The 5,571-nt window shown below is 43.3% G+C and overlaps 1 long non-coding RNA gene across 1 annotated transcript; it reads right to left on the reverse strand.

Annotated features, from left to right (window-relative positions):
- Nucleotides 1–506: 506 nt before the first annotated feature.
- Nucleotides 507–5,353, reverse strand: LOC141174021 (uncharacterized). The gene is made up of 2 exons (XR_012252748.1): nucleotides 5,195–5,353; nucleotides 507–3,892 (listed from the first exon to the last, which is right to left on the reverse strand). It is a non-coding gene; the product is annotated as an uncharacterized lncRNA (long non-coding RNA).
- Nucleotides 5,354–5,571: the final 218 nt, after the last annotated feature.

The following is a 5,571-nucleotide window of genomic DNA, read 5'->3' on the forward strand; positions in this document are numbered from 1 at the left end:
TATGCACATACATTTCTACATGGAAACTACATGAAGCGCAATAAGCAAAATATGACAATGTAGGCACCAAAGATGTGTCAATTGTTGAAATGTGTGTAAATCATGCAGACTTGTTGACCTTTTATTACACTTAACTGATAAGAGACGCTGCAGACTTAGCATCACTTGACATCTTCATTGAGGGCATGTAACCTGACTTATTCAGGATGAGTAACCTGTCCAAGGAAATGAAATCAAAAATCTTTTAGACAACTAACAAGTCTCATGTGTACACGTGTCACTTAACCTTGAACCATAAGGTCCATGCGCTATAGAAATCCAAGACCTTTATGTTTTAGTGGCTTTACCAAGTGTAACCAAGATGTAGAGTACTCAGATCAGCAGAAAGACGACAGCAGGATTGGGTGGTACCAGAATGACCTAGACCTTGATCACTTCTCACCTGCCTGATAATTACCATTGGGAATTTGCACCAAAACCTTTAAGAAAGACATTGAAACAATACATTTATTTTTTTAATTTAATAAATAATGTACAAGACACAGCAAATGCATAAGCAACTTACAGCAACAAGAACCAAGGAAAGACCTTACTTGTTTATACAGGTTTATGAAAGCATGTTTCTGATTGTCAGTCAACAGTAACACCAAAAAGAGAACATCCTAGGAAAAAAATGTAAAAAAAAACACACATCCACATGTTACAGTATTCATGTAGATCTAGTCTTAAAGATTGGCAATTCATGCATTATCTCAGTTTGTATTATTTCATGGGAGTCTATATGTACCGGTAAAGATTGCTGATGTTTGGCAATATGCGCCAGAGTCTAGTTTGTGCAGGGGAAGGGCCCCAAGGCAACATAGCACATTCTACTATTATACTACATAGCCATGTGTAAATGCTCATTTTTTTAATTAACTAACTTCAGCATTTGCTAGCTTGGGAAGAATAAAATTTAACACAGCAGCCAGATTAAGTCGCCATGAAAACAGGAATCTGTGGGGTATTTCACTTGCCTTAAAGGGGCATTCAGTTCAAATACTTCTCCTTTTCACAGGATAGGACCTGTTTGATTGCTGGGGTCTGACTGCTGTGGCACCTAGCAATCCCAAGAACCAGAGCTCTGAAGAAACCTAGTCTGAATGGAGAGGTGGTCAATCATACACACTACCGCTCCATTCATGCTTAATGAATTAACACTTAATGGAGCAGCGACAACACTCCCATTCAGTTGGGGTGCAGAGCTCTGGTTCTTAGGATCGCTGGGGGCCACAGCGGTTGGAACCCCAGTGATCGGAAAGTTATCACAGAATAGGAGATACATTTCCAACTTGATAATAACCCTTTAAATATGGCATACAGCTATCCTCCAGGACACGTATTAGGGGGAAGGGAAATACTTAATACTAATGTTTACTTGCCAGGTAGAGGGTGCTTGGTTATTTCGATAGCCTAAAAGCTTGGAAGGCTCTCCTGCTTACCCATTATCTATGAAGTGGCCACAAATGGGTGAGGTTTCCTCCCAGATGTGAATTCACATTTGAGAAGATTAAAGGCCCCGTCACACTAAGCGATGCAGCAGCGATCCCGACAACGATACAACCTGTCAGGGATCGTTGCTGCATCGCTAATACATCGCTGATGAGCTGTCAAACAGGCAGGCTCACCAGCGATCAGGGGAGCAGCGATATCGTGGAAAGAATCGTTCCACGATGTCCTGCTCCCGTTACCAGCCTGCTGCTTAAGCAGGAGCAGGCTGGTAACTATAGTAAACATCGGGTTACTAAGTGCGCGTGTGCCCCTAGTAATCCGCTGTTTACCATGGATACCACTCTGCTACGGTGCGCGGGAGCCTCCGCGCACCGTAGCAGAGTGGTATCCATGGTAAACAGCGGGTTACTAGGGGCGCGCGTGCCCCTAGTAACCCGATGTTTATCATGGTTACCAGCCAGATCGTTGGTCCCGCTGGTCACACACAGCGATGTGTGCTGGCCAGCAGGAGGCCAACGACCAAAAAATGGTCCAGGACACTTTGCAGCGATCAGCGACCTCACAGCAGGGGCCTGATCGTTGCAAAGTGTCACACATAGCGACATCGCTGGTGAGGTCACTGGTGAGTCACCAAAACCGTGACACAGCAGCGATCTCGCTAGCGAGATCGCTATGTAAGACGGGGGCTTAAGACTGGTATAAAGTAAACAAAGATTTGTTTGGTGACCAGACAACTGCGCAGACAACCCCCACTGCTGGTGCCTGAAGTTTAGAGGTGCTAGTGGCCAAGGATCACGAAAATGAGGTTCTATGACTGCATCCTAAGGAAAAAGAATTTAAGTTAACATGGGGTCATGGAAAGTGGTTCAATGTGGTGTTCATCGTCCTATAACAAGCAGCTGTAACATTACAGTTGTATTATAGCAAATAATAAGATCAGCAACAGATTGCTACTATTGTCATTAAATCACATATCAAAAATGTTTTGTTATTTCTCAGTTTACATTTCTCATTCTGAACAGACAACTGACATTGGTCCTCAAGTTGCCCTGTAAAATCCCAAATTAAATAAATGTACAGGGTGGGTCATTTATATGGATACACCTAAATAAAATGGGAATGGTTGGTGATATCAACTTCCTGTTTGTGGCACATTAGTATATGTGAGGGGGGAAACTTTTCCAGATGGGTGGTGACCATGGTGGCCATTTTGGATCCAACTTTATTTTTTTTCAACGGGGAGAGGGTCATGTGACACATCAAACCGATTGAGAATTTCTTAAGAAAAACAATGGTGTGCTTGGTTTTAATGTAAATTTATTCTTTCATAAGTTTTTTACAAGTTTATGACCACTTATAAAATGTGTTTAAAGTGCTGCCCATTGTGTTGGATTGCCAATGCAACCCTCTTCTCCCACTCTTGACACACTGATAGCAACACCACATTAGAAATGCTAGCACAGGCTTCCAGTATCCGTTGTTTCAGATGCTGCACATCTCATATCTTCACAGCATAGACAATTGCCTTCAGATGACCCCAAAGATAAAAGTCTACCGGGGTCAGATCGGGAGACCTTGGTGGCCATTCAACTGGTCCACGATGACCAATCCACTTTCCAGGAAACTGTTCACGTAGGAATGCTCTGACCCGACACCCATAACGTGCTGGTGCACCATCTTGTTGGGAAAACTCAGGGAACGTGCCATATTCAGTGCATAAAGAGAGCAGCACATCATCATGTAGCACTTTCAGATATCCAGTGGCATTGAGGTTTCCATTGATGAAGAATGGCCTCACTATCTTTGTACCCCATATACCATACCACACCATACCATCAATTTTTGTGCTCCAAGTGTCTTGGAGGGATCTATCCACTGTGGGTGTCAGACCAATAGTGGTGGTTTTTAAGTTTGCCTCATCACTTAACATAATATTCTGTGTAAACTGAGGGTCCTGTTCCAATTTTTGATTTGCCCATTCTGCAAATTCAGTGTGCCAACCTGGGTCATCCTCGCTGAGATGCTGCAGCAGCTGGATCTTCTAAGGGTTCTATCTGTGAGTACGTAGCTAATATCCGCCGAAGCGATGTTCGACTGATGCCACTGTCCAGTGACATGTGTCGAGTGCTACGCTGTGGGCTCTTGATGAATGAAGCTAGGACAGCCACTGATGTTTCTTCATTAGTGACAGTTTTCTTGCGTCCACATTTTGGCAAATCCAACACTGAACCAGTTTCACGAAATTTGGCAAGCAGTTTGCTAACTGTAGCATGGGAGATAGGTGGTCTCGTAGGGTGTCTTGCATTGAAATCTGCTGCAATGACCCGGTTACTGCGTTCACCAGACATCAACACAATTTCTATCCGCTCCTCACGTGTTAACCTCTGCGACATGTCAATGGCTGTAAACAAAGAGAAACTTGTAAATAACTCTTGAGAGAATAAAGTTACGTTAAAACAAAGCACACCATTGTTTTTTTATGAAAAGTTTGATGTCACACGACCCTCTTCCCATTGCAAAAAATAAAGTTGGATCCAAAATGGCCACCATGGTCACCACCCATCTGGAAAACTTTTCCCCCTCACATATACTAATGTGCCACAAACAGGAAGTTGATATCACCAACCATTCCCATTTAGGTGTATCCATATAAATGGCCCACCATGTATATTGGTGGTCAATGTGATACTTAGCCCACTAATTGGGAGGCCTGGGTTAGCTGGCAAGGACAGTGAATACATTGGTTTTCCCGGGACAGTCTTTATTTGGGTTGCTTATTTTAAGCACCAAGTTCATCTCGAGCAGATTCAGTCTTTTGTCCGGTTTCTGGAATGGGACTGATCCCACAATAAAGTCTTTAATTCTGTTGCGTGGCTCCATCGATGCTCGGCCGTGGTAGAAAACACAACTCTTCAGAGAATACACATGGGACATCTTTTCTTGGCTATTAAAAAGCTGTTTCAAATCACAAGTGAAAGTTCAAATATTAAAACTGTTAAAAATACCATTTTACCAAGATTAAAAAAAAGAAAACAAATTATATCCACTAAAATCTTTATTACCGAAGAATAACTAAGTCAAATCCAGAGACTGCCAGCAGAGGGCAGTCACTGAAATGCTATTACTGAGCACGAACAATAGGGGGCGGGTAGGTGCCTCACTACCAACGACCATATATGGCATCAGGAACACAAGAGGCAGGGCAATGTGTCACCACTTTGCTCCACCCACTAAAAGTTCCACTTCTATATTTAGCAAAAGTATAAGCCTACCACTAAAGGGCAGGACATTAATGCCCATAAAGGTGGAACCCATAAAGATATCAGCTACATGCTGACGTAATAGGACAGACACACCCACTGTAGCTCCACATACTGGTGGCTAGCTAAAAACTGCCCATAACCTACCGCGTTATCATCCTTAGCCCCGCCCACAGACATAAATTGGATGATGTAATGAGACATCCCCGTAACTCCGCCCTCTCCCAGGCAACCGGCGACTAACGCAGCCGTAAACCGCCCGACACCAACTGTAGCTCCACCTACTAGAGACTAGCTAGCAAGTAACGCCTCACCTTTAGCCCCGCCCACAGCAAGCAAAATGATGACGTAAAATGCGTCATCCCCTAACTCCGCCCTCCCTCAAGGCTACCAGCGGCCATATTTGGCATTTTACGTTCTAATAAAGTCAATGAAACAAATACCTTACACTGAAGCCTGTATAATAGCCGAGAAATGCGAGAGGGGAAAAAAGTGTTTCAGTAGCATAAGGCAGCAGCGTCTTCACAACGAGCCTTCCTCACGCAGACGTCTTCGTTCGCAGCAATGTGGGACGGCTTCTGGGGAGGGGGGAGGTATTTATAAACTCTTGTGACGTCACATATACCAGCTAAAATGTTGTATCCTTCCGCGAGTTCTACGTGTGGAGAACTTCATGTAGTCCCTGTTTATTTTACCACACAGATGCCACTTTAACTTCGGGGGATTCATATTAAAACAAATTATAAAAAAAAATTCATTAACCTAACAATTACTGCTGAATTAAGCTCCTTAATAATCACTATAAACTAAAATCTGGCAA

Source organism: Phyllobates terribilis, unplaced genomic scaffold (genome assembly GCF_046119375.1).
Source record: "Phyllobates terribilis strain yellow unplaced genomic scaffold, ASM4611937v1 Scaffold_13__5_contigs__length_258822181, whole genome shotgun sequence".
Classification (NCBI taxonomy): domain Eukaryota; kingdom Metazoa; phylum Chordata; class Amphibia; order Anura; family Dendrobatidae; genus Phyllobates; species Phyllobates terribilis.